Here is a 17,800-nt window from a genome sequence, read left to right on the forward strand (position 1 = left end):
AGTTTTGCCTATTTTCATGCCATTATGCTGTACAGAATAATATTTTGGGGGAGTTCTGCATATAGCAAAAATATATTCTTATTACAAAAAAAAGAGCAATTAGAATAATAGTTGGAGCAAAGGCTAGAGAATGTGTAGACCATTTTTTTTAATTACAGATTCTGACCGTAACAAATCAGTACATATACTCTTTAATAAATTTCCTCTTAGGTAATAAAGAAAATTTTCCAACTAATTCAGCCATACATAGTATAAATACCTGTAGAAAGAAGATTTCTGTACGCCATCATTATCATGCTATCAAAGGGGAGTACGTTACATGGCAATGAAAATTTTCAATAGTCTTCCTGAAGACATTAAGAATCATAACCAAAACCCAGCATTATTTAAGGTAAAACTAAAAAAATTACTTAAAATCTCACACTTCCTATTCTGTAGATGAATTCTTGAAATTTCACAGTAATTACTGTATAAATATTTTAATAGTATAAAATGGTAAACATATGATATAATATGTTATTGTTATTAAGATATTAATTCTGTATATATTTCATATTGTCGACCTGGTTGGCGAGTTGGTATAGCGCTGGCCTTCTATGCCCAAGGTTGCGGGTTCGATCCCGGGCCAGGTCGATGGCACTTACGTGTGCTTAAATGTGACAGGCTAATGTCAGTAGATTTACTGGCATGTAAAAGAACTCATGCAGGACAAAATTCCGGCACATCTGGCGACGCTGGTATAACCTCTGTAGTTGCGAGCATCGTTAAATAAAACATAACATTTTTTAACATTTATTTCATACTTCGATTTTTATATGTTAAACATAGGAATTGGACATATTCTTTATTCTGTGGTATAAAGCAACTGTAAGAATATTATGGAACGAATAAATCTATCTATTAATCAGAATTTTAGGAGGGGTTCACTGGCTGTGAGATCAAACTGCGCATGCGCAGACTTTTCATGCACTGTCAGCGTGTTCTTTAGCTGGATTTATTTTCGCGTGCACATTTAACAAAGTCCATGCATGCGCAGTTTGATCTCACAGCCAAGATCTTTCTGTCGTGAGCCGCACGTGATTTTTGACACGAAATGCTTATACTCAACCAACAAGGAGAGAAAAAAATTGAAGGTTGAATATGTTCGCATCACTGTAAACTATTTTTTCACAATCTTATCACTTCCCACAATACATTTAATTTCTTATTGCATTATATATGGGATGTTAAGTACGTTAACACATTAATTATTGCACAAAACGTAAAAGTAATAGCAGTGGTTCGAATGAGTCGCCCTGTTGTCTCCTTCTTGGCATGCTTTCCATTTCATCCATTAGGTAGCTCCCGACTCGGCATAGCAGAGACGGCAACATTGGAAACAATGGATTAGGTTTGTATTATTATGTGAGAGATTAGGTTGGGTTAGGAATTATCGGTCTGTTTAAGTAAAGTGCAGACATGTTGATTTATCATCCTATCATTGTTCATCTCATCAGTATACTAGTAAAGTCCACACCTGTGGAGTAACGGTCAGCGCGTCTGGCTGCGAAACCAGGTGGCCTGGGTTCGAATCCCGGTCGGGGCAAGTTACCTGGTTGAGATTTTTTCCGGGGTTTTCCCTCAACCCAATACGAGCAAATGCTGGGTAACTTTCGGTGCTGGACCCCGGACTCATTTCACCGGCATTATCACCTTCATTTCATTCAGAAGCTAAAATAACCTAGATGTTGATACAGCGTCGTAAAATAACACAAAAAAATATATATACTAGTAAATTACTAACTATCAAAGCTCTTTTTACTTGCGTTAACGTACTGTGAAAGTTTTGGATTATGTGTATTCATATAAACGTTATTACTTATTAGTTTTGGGATATATAATAATATATTACTGAATTCTTCTTCTTCGGTTTACTTAGAGATGTCCTGTCAGCCCATCTCATTGGCTGGCTTTAATGTCGTGTTTCAATTGGTATTCATTCGTTATATATATATATATATATATATATATATATATATATATATATATATATATATATATATATATGGGTGAATATCAGAATAGGCTGCATTTTGCGTCCCGATATAATTTCTCTATCAACTTACAAGTTTTCAAACTTTATTATTTTTTTTAATAGATGCACACATTATTGTGAATGATTTTAAATGGTTATTAGATTTGTTTAAGTTATCTTAAGAAAGCTGTAATTTTTAAATGTCATAAAATGTCCAGTAGCATGGATGTCCCTGACTACACTTTTATAGATATATGTATACATTGTAAGTGTTGACATTTAATTTAAAATAATGAATAAGGGCCATATATATAAAAATATGTTTTGAGGACTGATTTGTATAATTGTTGTATTTTTTTTATTTTGATAATAATTATTACATGTGTCTGAAACATTGTCCCCTAAGTCTCATGTCTTTAGCATGGACAGTATTTAAAAGTCCCTCACTAAGTGAGGATATTTAGTTTTATATTTTTTCTGGTGTAGATATATTTGGCTGTACACCAGGTTGGCTACATTGTGTTCAAATTGGAGGGAAAAGTGATTAGAACTGTGTTTTTACTCCTTGTTAGTGCATTTTTCAGATGAGTAGGAAAATTATATGTCTTTAGTATAGATCGAATTATGGCTAAGTTATTATTATTAAATTAAAATGTTACTAATGATTTAAAAACCATGTGAAAGTAGTACCTGCGTGAAACGTTTCATACTGATTGAACTTTGCATATGAAAGATAAGTTAGGTTAACATAACTTTTGTCCTTAGCATGGACACACTGAGTTGTCTTTAGCATGGATTTTTTCAGCCATGCTAAAGACTTAGAATCCATGCTATGGACCAAATTTATGTTTTATTGCATTTAGATCTTAAATGGCTATATAATTTTTATAGGTAATGGCTAGAACCAAGGGGCGTATAAGCAATGAAGAAAGATTGAAAAGGAAGAGAGAGTGTGAGAAAAGGAGGTGTGAAAATATAAAGAAAAATGCAGAAAAATTGAAAGAACTGAAAGACAAAAAGCATGAAATTTATTTAAAGGCAAAGGAGTCAGGAAGAGTTAAATTGGTGAATGACATGGATTCTCGTGAAAAAAGAATGTATAGAAGAAAGTGGAAAACAGAAAAAAGAAATTACAGGCACAAGAAAAAATTAACTCTTTTGTCAGAGAAAATACGCCAGAAACTTCCGACAGCGATGAAGAGATAAGCGAGCCTACATATATGCCACTTACACCAACAGTTGCAGAAACCCTGAACACATCCCAGGGTATAAACAAAAGTGAAAGTAGTCAGAAAAAAAGGGGTAGAAAACTTGTTCGCCGGGACAGAGCAAAGGCTTACTGTGACATAAATAAACTGAAGGCTGAAAATGAGAAACTCGGGGAAAAATGCAATAAGTACAAGAAACGATGGCAAAGAGCTAGGTCAGGGGTGAGCAGCCAGCAAGATTTAACACCTAAAACTACAGTAAAAAAATTGCTGAGAGGAAGAAATATAGAAAAGGATATAAGAAGAAAGCTTCTGTTTCGTGAAGTAATTTCCAAAGAGTTATCAGAAAATTACAAGAAATTAAAGACAAATGAGAAAGAGAAGCACATATTTACTAAAGCTATATCTGGAAAGATTATCAAGAAATATAGACTGGCAAAGGAAGTCAAAATGTTTCTTTCTCGTTCAATTGTAAAGTCTAACTCAAAACGATCCAAGAACTTACATCATGAAAGAATGAAAAGAAATAGAGTGGAGTACATAAGAAATGTGGTAACAACTTTTTTGGAAAAGGATGATAACTCAGGTGTATGTCCTGGGAAGAAAGACGTCATTTCAAGAAAAGGCATTCAGAAGCAAAAAAGATACTTCACAGACACAATCAAAAATCTCCACCGTAAGTTTCCAAATAAGCTATCCTGTCTTTTGTAGACTACGTCCCTTTTGGATAGTGCCACCAAAGCTGAGTGAACGAAATACCTGTCTCTGTGTTAAACATGAGAACTTCAAAATGATAGTATAGAAAATACATGCTTTAAAAATAGTTGACACGAATGATCTAATTAAAATGATGATGTGTGAGGAAGAAAAGGAAGATTGTTACAGAAGAGTGTGCACTTCTTGTGAGCACAAAAGTGTTTGTTACAACGACTTTGACTATCACCAACAAGTGTCTGTTAAGCAGTGGATCACTAAGAAGGAAAAAGTTATAAGTAAAAAGTCAAAATTAGAGACTGAAGTAAAAAAGACTGTGAAAGATGAAGTACATTTAAATGTAGGTAATTTGGTAGATATGTTTGAAAATAGTATAGTGGGTTTCATGCAACATAAGTTCAACATCAAACATGAGTATTCAATCATGTCAAAATTAAAGGAGGACTTACAGTCTACAGACCTACTTTTTCACATTCATTTTTCTGAAAATTATATGTGCAAATATTCTGCTGAAGCAGTCTGTGCACTTTGAAGCTTCGAGGGAGCAAGTTACGCTTCACACTGGTGTAGTTTATGCAGAAGGTGGCATAAAAGAGTCATTTTGCACTTTATCTAAAAGCCTACGCCATGATGCCTTTCCCATAGTTGCACATATGTCTCCAATTATACAAAAGTACTTAGATAAATTTCCAAATGTCAAAAATCTACATTTCTACTCTGACAGTCCAAGTACGCAGTACCGTAACAAAACCATGTATGCAATGATAAAATCGTACATTCCTAGCACCTTTCCTTGCATTGAAAATATTACTTGGAATTATTCTGAGTCTGGGCATGGAAAGGGAGCCCCAGATGGCATAGGAGGTCTTTTAAAACGTACTGCTGACCGCCTTGTTGCAGAAGGCAATGACATTTCGAGCTTTGAGGTTCTTTTAAGTTCATTGAGGGCGAACATTTCTGGTGTATACATGGAACCCGTGAGTGAGGAAGCCATAACAGATATTGAATGTAAGACTGATAAAAGAATTATATTATTATTTGCTGGATCTATGAAAGTTCATCAAGTCTGCTGGACAAAAGCAAGTGGTCATCTCATGTTTCGAGAATTAGAGTGCTTTGAATGTGCAGCAGATGCAGTATGTAAGCACTACCATATGGGCACACAGATTCCATCTTCATCAACAAAACAAGGTAATTGAACAATTATTTATGAATGTTTATTCATAAACATAGCCAGTTACTTTTAAACTAGTGGTGAAGCTAATTTTTTAGATTTTTCATAAAATATTAGCCTATAAATATATTTTGTATTTAAGTAAAATTATTATTATTATAAAAATCAAGTCATAAGACAGTAATACCAGTAATAAATATTTTAAAATAAAAAAAAAAAAAGAACAAGTTCGGCAAGTTTCATTAATTTGTAAAATCATGTTTCAGATTGTACTGAAACCTCCAAGAGCTCAACAGCTTCCTATGAAATTGGAGATTGGGTAGTTGTGACCTATGACGGAATTCACTACCTGGGAGAAGTGACAGCAGTGGGTATTGATTACGTCGAGGTTATGGTAATGCATCCTACAGTTGGAGGAAAATACAAATGGCCAGCACAAAGGGACAAAATGACATATCCATTTGATGATGTGGTGAAAAAGATTGGAAGTCCTGTTCCATGTAGTTCTCGAGCAGCTACCTTCACTTTTCCCAATTTCCATTCGTAATTTAGTTTTTGCTTAAATATTGTGAAGTACATTTTTAAAAGTAAGTTGTAATTCATATCCATTTGACTAATAAAGTTTTTATATACAAGGCAACTTCTACTCTTTTTTCTTTAATTAACATTCTGGTTTCTAACACAAAGTCTTTAGCATGGGCACTTCGTCCTTAGCATGGACACTCAAAATTTCAAAATGTGAAATAAAATTAAATTTTGAGTATTTAGCTCTGCTACTGCTAAAGACTTGCTTATGAACATCTGGTAGTTCATGTTAATTTTTTTCAGATTTTTTAAAGAACTTTTATATTCCCGAAATTCAGTTCATGAAAATGCAGCCTATTCTGATATATATATATATATATATATATATATATACACACACACACACACACACACACACATACATACCTACCTATACCTCATGGGAAGAAAGTAATAGGTATTATTAAATGGCTATAGAATTTTTAATATCGGTGGAATCATAATGAAAATAGTGTGTACATATAGGTCATTAAATAGGATTTAAACTTCCGTGTGTCGGTAGTAGAGACGGTGGCCATGAGAGGAAGTATGCACAACAATAGCAAAGGTGGCCGATTGCCTGTCTGTTCGCAAGCGAGCACAGGTTGCTGCACGCTATGAAGTGTGGAATTTCGTTGTTCTTGTGCAGAGATGTTGGCATACGGTGAAGACTCTAACATAATTTTTTTTCTTATATTCTTTCACACATTGTTCTCCAAAAATTCGAGTTTAAAAAGGTAAACTGATAAGAGACATGTCCATTTAATTAAGTCATCAATAATAGTGTGGATTAGGATGGCTAGTCTGTTCCATTCTCATAATTCGACACAAATTGAGGGGCTTAGAACAAAAAGCAGGTAAGTGACGGAAACCTAGTTTTGAGGAAATTACAGTTAAAGTTCTACATGCAATGAAATATTATACACTAGTTTGGTGAAGTGATGCCCATATAGCAGCACTGCACAGTGTGATCACTTACCTGATTTTATCCCAAAGAAACATCCTTTTGGGCCATCACAACACGCACTTACCTCATTTTTTTTAATAATGTCACCTGCTTTTTGTTCTAAGCCTTCCAGCGTTTTCTGAGATGGCTGATATTTCTCTTGCCAGGTGGTCTGTGAGGTAGTCTGCCAGGGTTTTGTAAAATTGTAGAACTGTTTCACATCTTACTTTTTTAATCAGTGTTATTTTTAAAGTTTCCAGGAATTGTTGAAATGCTGCTAATTTGTCTGTATTGCTATGAATATGAGATATATTGCAGCCTACATATAATCGAAAATGTTTATCTGTTCTATAATGTAATTATCTGTTGTTATTTTTATCCTGAGTGAATTCTTTCCTATAAATGCCATAATTTTAGACTTGTTTTTCGAAATTTTCATTTATTCTTTTGCAGTGGTGTGTAATTTACAATTATTGCTCATTTATGTTTTAAGCAATTCAGCAAATTCTTATGATTTCTGTCTCTTTGATCCAGAGTAGTGATCAGCATTTCTTAACTCGCAAGTTAACCTCTTAATACACAAGCAGGGCGGAAGGGTAAGATATGATCTCCCTCCCCTTAGCCATCACTTGTTCATTCAATGTTAAGTAGAAATCTCATTTCCTGAGACCAGAAAGATGCAGAGCAGTTCTGAGTGCAGGAGGTGGTAATATCACGTATTATTCACAATGATGACACTAAAGTCCAAAAAAAAAAAATTAAATAGTTATGTCTAACTATAGGAAGTAATGAGTTTAAGAATATGAGTCATTCCACGTCAAATCGCACAAAATTATACAAATTTTGACCTTCATATTTCTGATTGCGTTTATATTTTTTTTACCAACTCTATGGGTCTCATAAACCAACAAGTGTATTTTTATTTCATCCTAAGTCCACATGTTTTTAAAATATTACATGTTAAAATTCGTTAAAAATGTCGCACAATACAACATTTAAAGCGTCATATTTCTGACGATATTGATGTTAAAATTTTTTTGAAAAATGCATTTAAAAGCTTAAAGTACTGTCTTTTATTAAATATTTACTAACTAATTTTAATATAATTATTTCAAATATTTTTTTTATAATTCAATTTTTAAAACATATACATCAATGTGAAATAGCCCTATTAAAAATCTAAAAAAATGCCTACTAGGTGCAGTGAAGTATTCTTAATAATTCCAGAAAAAATCAGAATGGGATCTCCAATAGTTTAATGGAAATTTAATTACTTATGACAATGTGTAGCGGTCGGCACAGCAGCAGTGGACGGGAAGCGTTAAAATGCGCTAAGAGGTTTATCGGCGCTGGATAATTGACTGAACGTTGTAACATTACACCCAGTACGGATCAAGTTACTTGAGGAAACACTGCTAATTTACTTATTATCAGGGAAAGGATTTATATGTAAATACATATTTACTTATAAAGCTAATATAATTTATATTTTGCATTATCTTTATGTTTCACAATGTGTAGGGTTGAAAAATCCTACTTTTATTTTCCATATTTTTCCATATTTTAGAGTTTAGTACATATTTTCGTTAATTTCCATATATTATATATTTCATATAAAACAGTCCATATTATATTAGGTTTAACAATAAAACAAAACAAAATTCCATTAACTTTTAAAAATACATTTCAACAATAGAGATTTAAACACATGTTCAGTAATCCCTTTAACATCAGAGTTATTTGAAAATTAGCAGTCCTATCAACAATGGGAAAGTAAGTTACAAAACTGTATTAATTTAATTTAAAATTTTTAACAGACTTCAGTTGTGCAGCTCAACAGTTAAATGCCAGTCAGAGTACACATAGGTTCAGTTTTGTAAATCATACTATAAAGACGGTAAATATGCCAAAAGTACGTCATTCAGTCAATTTAAAATCAAAACTAACAAGTTACATTTCAGAATTTAAAGAAGATGGTTTATCAACTGACAATAAAATATTATTTTGTAATTTGTGTCAGTGTGCAGTATCATCTACACAAAAGTTCCTGGTGCAACAACACATTACAACTAGTAAACATCAGGCCAACAAACAACTAAATTCCAAGCAGAGACAATTGTTTTTAACACAACCAACAACATCGAATGTAAGATCTGAGTTTAACATCGACCTGTGCCGTTCTCTCATCTCTGCTGATATTCCTCTCTACAAACTAAAGAATAAGGTCTTCAGGGAATTCCTTGAAAAATATACTCAACATACAATCCCGGATGAGTCAACACTTAGGAAGACGTATGCTCCATCCATCTACGATGAGACAATACAGAAGATAAGAGATGAAATTAAAGATAGTTCAATTTGGGTTTCCATTGATGAGACTCCCGACAAAGAAGGTAGACTTGTTGGTAATGTAGTTATCGGTTTGTTAAGTGAACAATATTCTGAACGAATTCTTTTACATTGTGATGTTCTAGAAAAGTGCAATAACAAAACTATAGTTAAACTGTTCAACGAAGCTATGGGTATCCTGTGGCCAAAGGGTATTATGTACGATAATGTGTTATTCTTTATTAGCGATGCTGCCCCTTATATGGTCAAAGCTGGACAAGCATTATCTGTTGTATATCCTAAATTGACTCATTTTACTTGTGTGGCGCATGCATTTCATCGTGTGGCAGAAGTGGTCAGAGACAATTTCCCTAAAGTAGATTTGTTGATTTCATCAGTGAAAAAAGTATTTCTCAAAGCTCCCAGTAGAGTTAACGTGTTGAAAGAAATGTACCCTGAAATTCCATTGCCACCAAAGCCAATTTTAACTAGATGGGGTACATGGCTAGAAGCAGTTGAATATTATGCCGAACATATAGACTCTATTAACAATGTTCTCCTTGCATTGGACTCTGAAGATGCAGTCTCAATTGATACTGCGAAAACAGTTACCTGTGACATAAGTGTGAAGAATGACTTAGCTCACATTCAGCATACATTTTCATGCATCATAAAAACGCTCAAAAGTCTCCAAAATAGGCACCTTTCACTATCTGAAAGTTTTGAAATTATAAATAGTACTGTGGAACAACTGAATCGTGGTAGAGGTAAAGTTGCAGATGCAGTAAGAGCTAAGGTGGACACTGTACTTTCAAAAAACCCTGGATATGAAGAACTACAAAAGGTTGTTGCTGTGATGAGTGGTGAATCAACAGTGAAGATTAACTTGGACTTATCCCCAGCAGACATTGTGAAATTGAATTATGTACCAGTTACTTCTTGTGACGTCGAACGCTCTTTTAGTCAGTATAAATCTATCCTCAGAGACAATAGAAGAAGATTCACTTTTCAGCACTTGAAAGAAATGTTTGTAACCTATTGTTATGGTAACAGACAATAAAAATTGTGTTTTGTTGAAACTACATTGGAAGATAAGGTACGTCCATTATATTTTTTGTTTAGTTTGATTAAAATGTACCAATATTTAACGTACATAGTCATTTTTTTATAATTTTAAGTCCATATTTAATTCCATATTTTGGTAAAAATCCATATTTAATTCCATATTTTGGTAAAAATAACTACATATATATTTACATATTTCATATATTTTTAGTCCATATAAATCCGTTCCCTGCTTATTATGATATCTTCAAATAATTATACATTATGTTTTTCAAATGTTTCTTTTCATTCACACTTTAAATTTTCATTCGCCTACCTTCTTTCTTGAAAGAAAATTGTTTTACTAAATCTTCAATTTTTGACAACGGAATGAAAGAATATGATTTTAATGTACCAGTTATTGGCTTTAGATTATGGTATCTGGCCTGCAAATTTTCAGTGTGGTTTTTGTGCTTATTGAATGGACAAAATATAAATGACACGTTAGAAATGTTTTTTGTGACTAATCAAACAGTTTTTTTTTTTGGTGTGTTATAGGATTTTGTATACGCTAACTCTCGTGGCAAGTCTTTTAACAGTATCTCCAATGCCAGCACATGGACCTTTACCATGCGACATTGCAAAGAAGTGTCATTCAGCACTAATTCCATAATCGTCTTCACGTAAGCAATTATTTTTAAAATTCTTTTTTTTTTTTTTATTGTGAACTTGATCCATTGGGAAAGTAGATGATTTTTTTCATATCGTTGAATTCTTGCTTTAAGAAATTGATTGCTTCGGATTGAAAAAAGTGAAAGGGATCGGTGTCATGTTTCATGGTTTCTGAGATGACATTACTTTTGTAACGAATTTCTGTATCTCCTTTGAAATATACTAGGAAAGGATTTATTTATTTATTTAAATATAGGCTACAGAATAAAGAATATAATTACAAACAAGAGAAATAGAAATAAAATAATACAATCAATATAAAAAAGGAGATGCAGTAGTATTAACAAAATTTGAGACCAAATGAGCAGCGCTCGTGTTCGGTCACAGTTTAGATATAATATTAATAGGCCTATAAGAGAATATAAAATAAAATAAAGTAGGAAGTAAAATTAAAATTGTATTGTATTGTGGCTTGGCACATGTTCCATTGCACACCTTGTATTGAATCTTGTATTACAAATGAATAATTTTCAGAAAAGTCTGCAATAACTATGTAATTTTCAGGTTGTACCTTTCTTTGCATTCCGTCAAAAATAAAATATGGCTGACTTTTGAAACTTTTCACGGGGGTATCGTTTTGTCGTATCTTTCTTTTCTTGATAGGGGATTCTATTGACATCAAACTCTTGTTTAATTCCTCAATATTACTGATTTCTAGCACTGTATCCATAGAACTGCTAGAAGAAGTACTGGGATAATCACTTTTTCTGTTCACACTTTCATTTGATTCATGTTTATTAATATCACAAGAACTACCGGCTTCACATATAATTTCACCTGACCTATGCGGAAATTGATTGATTTTTACGGAACAAATCTCATATTTGCACACTCAAAGACTCCTTTAAATTCAGCTTTATCAATAAGTCGCGACTTACGCCTCTTAGTGTACTTTTCTTTTTAAAAGCGTGATTAGGAAGGTAAATGGATTTAAACACTTGTTATATATTACGCGATATTTTCCATCACTCATGTTGTATAGAAGTCACGTCACTGCGCGAAATTCAAACCCAAACTGATTATTTTTCTCTCCTGCCATCTGTTTACTGCCATAAAGTTTACTGCCTTACCCAGCCTTGCTATCAAACACTTGGCTATATTACAGTATAAACATATAGCACTGTGAATGGCTTTCCCTCTTAGCTGAGCTGACAATAATAAAATAATTTTAGATAAGATATTTACTGTTCCTTAAGGTATTAATCATTTGATGATTAGTATGGTGACATCAGATGCAACGGGGAATTTCCATGGGCAGCCTTCTAGCCTATGGCTGCAAGCATTTCATTAGCTGGGCATCGCGAGCGCATGCATGCCTCCGGAAAATAAATTGTTACAAATGTATGGGTGCCGATCCCACATTTATAAATGCAATAGTTTACAGATAATACATCAGCGAACAAGTCTATATTTTTTTCAGATTTTTAACTTGGCTATTTAATATAGTAATTTTGCTTTGAAAAAGAAACGATTAAAAAAATAGGCCAAATTTTAAATTTATTTGTGATAGACCTAAAGTAATAAAAAGTGTTGTATTTCGTCTTTCAAATGCGCCAAACCGCAAATCTCAATTATATGTAGACACAGAGTTCCAAGCGAGTTTATGTAACAGTGAGCGCATAATTTGCGTAACTTCAAATATTCATAACTACACAAATAATTAATAATTGTGAAAATAAAAAAATACGGGTCTTCTTATTTGATGTCTGGAATTCATGAAAAAAAGTTCGACCATTTCCGAGAAAGTCGTGTTTTATTGCTGTGCGATTTGACATGGAATGACTCATATAAACTCTTTAAGTATTGTTATATCTCAATATGATTTGAAGAGTTCACTGCAAGAATGATGGATGTGATTTGGAATACATTTTGCAGGAGAAGCAATTGAAAGTTTGAAATGCTTAGCGCTCAAAGCTTAACTGTGATTTTCCGATCATTACTGGACAATGACTATCAGTGTTAATGTCATATATCTCTCTATGTACATTCTATATGTCTTAAGCTATGCATTGACAGTCTTGGTTCATTTTCGACAAGAAAATGACATCCATCATTCTTGCAGTGGACTCTTCATTTTTATTGTTATCATTTTAATTTAGTATTGGGATGCTTTAAGTTACATAGGTACAGACCGATTATTTAGTCCTGACAGTTCAGCGATGCAAAAGAGGGGAAGTAATAGGAGTAGTTGGGAGAGCTCCGGAGTAGAGATAAGGGTGAGTGGTCGGTAAAGGAATACAGTACAGTTTAACTGTACTAGAAACATACCACTCTACTGCACGCATGAGATCGATCGCTCCGAAGGCAAGCAAGTGACTAACCCAAACACTCCTTGCTGTAACTAAATGGACTTGCCTAACCCAGGCGCATATCTCCAGCAACTGTCAGAACTAAATAATCGTACCCTATATGCATAAATATTATTTACACCATTAGCAACATTTCTTTTAACTGAGAACTAATTAAAGTCAAGATTGATAATTTTGGTGTATTTCACAACAATAACACAACAGACTCATTATGTAGTTTTATTTATTTGAAAGATCTAATATGTACAAGTAAAATAGGAAAAATGATGTATATTATCTTTATTTTCTTCTACTAGAGGTTCGAGACATTTCCATTGTCTTCTTCAGTTGTTCAATTTGTTTCTCTTGTAAATGTGACTCTGCTGTTGTTTGTGTAAGCTGGAAACAATAATATTTACAGATATCACACCGAAAATTAAATTGACATAAATAACACTAATATACGGTTTTAATTTACTGTTGTGGAAAGGTTTGCAATGATCTTCATATAATTAATACTTGTGTAAGGAACAAAAACACTGGACACTGAAAAAAATTAAACTTCAAAGGTGCGCACGCACGCGCACACACACACACACACACACACTCCCACTCACTCACTCACACACACAAGTAATAAATTTCTACTTTCTTGCTGGTCAGCTATGGTAATCATTACTCCACAGCAGTGGACCAGATCCTCTTGATATAGACATTAAATAAAATGGGAACTCTGATCTCTCTGTGGCCGACATTTTTTTGCCATACTATAGGCTCTATTTATTTGCCTATGCTATAGGCTATATTTTTTACTGATGAATAATAAGTGATAATTTATTATGAAAAAGTACCTAGGATCCGGGTTTCATACAGAATTAATATTAATAATTACCATATCAAGTAATATTTCAGACTTCAATTTTAACAAACTGTTTTCATCTTTAAGTTGTTGCACATATCTCCTCAGCTTTTGGTTTTCTTTATGTGTTCCACTCACAGGCCCAGATTCTGTAAAGATACATTTCAAATGGCATGATTTAGTAGTGACAAATTTACAGTGATATGAGAGTTTATTTTCACGATGATTGGTTCACATGAATTGTCAGGTTATTTTCGCGGTAATGTCACTCTCCTTTCTTCACCTACCCTTAGTACTGAAATGTACGAAACTAGGATACAGGGGTGACAAGGCTAAGACATCTTTCCTCAGAAATAAATTATTTTGAGTTCTGTGTACTGTTAAACAAATTCCCAATAAAGTTGAAGTTTAATCCAAAGAATGTAACCTGTTTTAAAACTTTGACTATATTACTTATAACTTACTTTAGTAGAAGTATCACAGTCTAGTATATACAGTCGCGAAGCTCAATACGTAGTAAAAATGCAAACATTAGATAGTTGTTCACCACTAGGATCGCTAATATCGCCTCATTACAGGCAATGCAAAATAGTACCGTCACAGTCTATTGTTTCTAGCACCCTCAAAACTCAAGCTTCGTGACTGTATATAGTAGACTGTGGAAGTATTATAAGATGTGTATATGATGGAGTTATATAAACTAATATACATTGTATTACATATATATATATATATATATATATATATATATATATATATATATATATATATAACCAAATATTTACACACAGAATAATAAATTTTACATGAGAAAGAGTTCGTCCAAAGGGCTAGATTCGGGAAGAGTACCCAAAAAAACTGGATATAGGGGGTGAAATGTCGATCTCACTATGCGCCACATGTGGGAGAAAAAAACATACTTAAATAACTGAATATAACGTCAGAATTTTTAGCACGTAACTGCAGAAACACGATGTGTCACTCCGAAAGCTATAAACCCAACCATTCTGCCCCAAATGCTTTTGTTTCTTATATACCGACAGATGATTTTCTCAGACATTTTCACACAAAACCATCACGTAAACCAATGGTACCACTATATATATATATATTTGCACTGCGCGGGAAAGCACTCCTTTCTTCAGTTCAGAGTAAATCTATTTTGTTTGCCAAAAAGCGTGTGTGCAAGATATACTAAAAGCCTGAACAAACTAGACCTCACCTGTTATTGATACTAAACCTTGCGAAAACTTCCTTTCTGTCTGGCTATCTACCTACCTATCGGAAAGCGTATATGCATGGCATACCTAAAATTTGAACAAACCTAACCTAATGTCTCTGATCCTCGACCTTGCGAAGACTTGCTATCTACCAAAAATCGTATATGCAATGCCTGAATGAGCCAAACCTAATTTGTCAATAATCCTCGATTTTACGGAAACTCGCTTATTTATTCTTTCATATCTTACGTTTATTTATCAGCTTTGTTTCATTTCATCGTGAAATAACTCGCCACAAATCAGACGTCAGTGTGGAGCACAGTGGGATCAAAGTTTCAATGATGGTTGTAGTGATTGATTATAATGTCTAGTATAGATTTAGGGCGTATTACAACAATATCATAAAAAGGCAATTTAAAAAAAAAAAGGTTAGATACAAGCATTATAATATAATTTTACGCTACAGGCCTATCTTACCCGGTACCCACTCTCCATTGTCAAAGAGTGATTCCTGGTCTCCCAACTTCAATTTGATTGGTCCAGCTTCTATTCCTAATTCTTGTAAAGCTTTTTCAGGCTCCAATTCTTTATTACTTACTGACAAATCTGCTTTTCGTGGAGAAGCCTTTTTGGGCAAAAATTTATTTGAGAAAAAAGGCATTTTCACCACATCCGAATATACCTCTGAAACACTGTGATATTGGCAGTACTGTTATTGATACAAATATACAGAGTACAAATATAGGACAAATATCGCAATAGGTGTCGCCAACTTAAAGATAATCTTCCCACTAAACAAAACCTAAAATTTGTTGAAATGTTGGAAAATTGTATGTGAATATGAGGGAATCAGAAGCAAAAGGGTATAAATGCACTTAAGTTATTTATGAGGAAATGTGGTTGAAAGTACTCAAGATTTAGTAAATTCCGTGAATTTTTTTTTATTATTATTATTTCAGTTTTAGTGTGTGCTGTGGTTAAAAGATATATATCCCTTTCCCACTAAAATTTTACATGTTTTAACTTGCCCTGGATGCACTTAACTCATGTTCTTAGAAATGTCACTTGTACCCCTTTGCTTCTGATCCCCTCATATGAGAAGATATTCAATTACCCATAAATTCAAATTATTTCAAACATATTATTGTTATAATATTACCGTATATGTTATCAAATCTCAAAAATGTTTCTTCTTCTGTTTTTGCTGCAGTTCATTTGAATAAAAGTTTCTCTAAGAAAATGTTAAATTTTAGTTTTGGGCATGGAACATGGTTTTGTAACATGAATAAAATTTTTACACACAAATTCTTCACCATAAGTAAGTTATTTATCACAAATATACCGACATGATACAGAAAATTATTGAATGAGGCACATCCTTGCTAGTCTTTTATGACACCCATGTTCTATAGATGATTTTTTTCTTTGGTACAGAGGAGAGGTCCGAAGGCTAGTACTCCAGTCTTTCGTGAGCTTTTACTACAGTCTACTATATACAGTCGCGAAGCTTGAGGTGTTTTTTTTTTTGCAAATCTCGTGATAAAGCGCTCCAAGCGGTTAGCAACTAGAAACAATAGACTGTCCATGGTCGACTTTGGACTGTGTCGTATTTCTATCGAGTGCTAGCTCGTTGCGTGTTTCACATTGATGCTTGTGAAATGTTCGTTATTGGTTATAATGAAAATGTTAATGGCTAAAATATAATAATTGGAATAATAATATGGGACAAGGAGGAGACGTTTGTAGTGCTATAAATTGTAGCAACAGTAAGCGAAAGAGGCCAGAGTTATCCTTTTTCCGATTTCCGAAAGATTCAGAAATGTTCCTGGGTTTCCACAAGAATGCTGTGCAGAAACAAAACTGTTAATTTGAAGTTCTTTGTGACTGTTAGAATACATACATTATATCCTTAAATTTTACAATGAAATGTTTCAGTCTAACCGAAAGGACATTAGATACCGGTTAAAGTTCTGTCACTTAGGCTGCTAAATTTCCAGAGAAATAAAGGTTAGGTCTACTTTTTTTTTTCCAGAGGATATATTTTTAATTGTAGCTATTAATTTTGTTATTATTTTTATGTGTTATTTTACTAAATACGTAGAAAAATTAAGTTTGATTTAATGAAATTTATTGATCACGTTTTATTTTCACTTCTGGTGGGATTATTATTGCTTAGGCTTTCTTTTTTCTTCAAAGGATATGCTTTTAATTATAGCTGTTAATTTTGTTGTTATTTTTATTCGTTGCTTTACTAGAGACGTAGAAAAAGTCTGTTACAATAAAATTTATTGATCACGTTTTATTTCCAATCCTGGTGTGATTATTATTGCTTAACCTCATCCCACTTTGTTAACTACGTAAGCCTACACTACAAGTACCGGTACACGTAAGTTACTCCATTAATTCATATTTCCATTATTATTGTTGTAAAGAGAAATGCAAATTAATATTTATTGGTTTCATAGTTAATTATCGCTATAATCCTGAATGAGTGAAGCTATTATAGTCAATTTCAGTTCGTTTTGCACAAACAAAAATTATATTAACTTATTTCTTGCAGGTATCTTCGAGTTTATGGTTGAATTTAATATACTTCATTAAAATAATAAATTAACTTTATGCATTTAATATTTCAATAATGGAAGGAAGGTGTTAATTTTTCCAAAAGAACACGACAACGAAAGTGTAACATATTTTGTCGGCTGCTAG

The 17,800-nt window shown here is 33.1% G+C and overlaps 1 long non-coding RNA gene across 1 annotated transcript; it reads right to left on the bottom strand.

The window, feature by feature from the left end:
* Nucleotides 1-13,390: 13,390 nt before the first annotated feature.
* On the bottom strand, nucleotides 13,391-15,835 carry LOC138706177 (uncharacterized). The gene is made up of 3 exons (XR_011333920.1): nucleotides 15,690-15,835; nucleotides 13,905-14,020; nucleotides 13,391-13,411 (listed from the first exon to the last, which is right to left on the bottom strand). It is a non-coding gene; the product is annotated as an uncharacterized lncRNA (long non-coding RNA).
* Between the last annotated feature and the right edge of the window lie 1,965 nt (nucleotides 15,836-17,800).

The sequence above is a fragment of the Periplaneta americana genome, chromosome 9, assembly GCF_040183065.1.
Source record: "Periplaneta americana isolate PAMFEO1 chromosome 9, P.americana_PAMFEO1_priV1, whole genome shotgun sequence".
In the NCBI taxonomy this organism is placed as follows: domain Eukaryota; kingdom Metazoa; phylum Arthropoda; class Insecta; order Blattodea; family Blattidae; genus Periplaneta; species Periplaneta americana.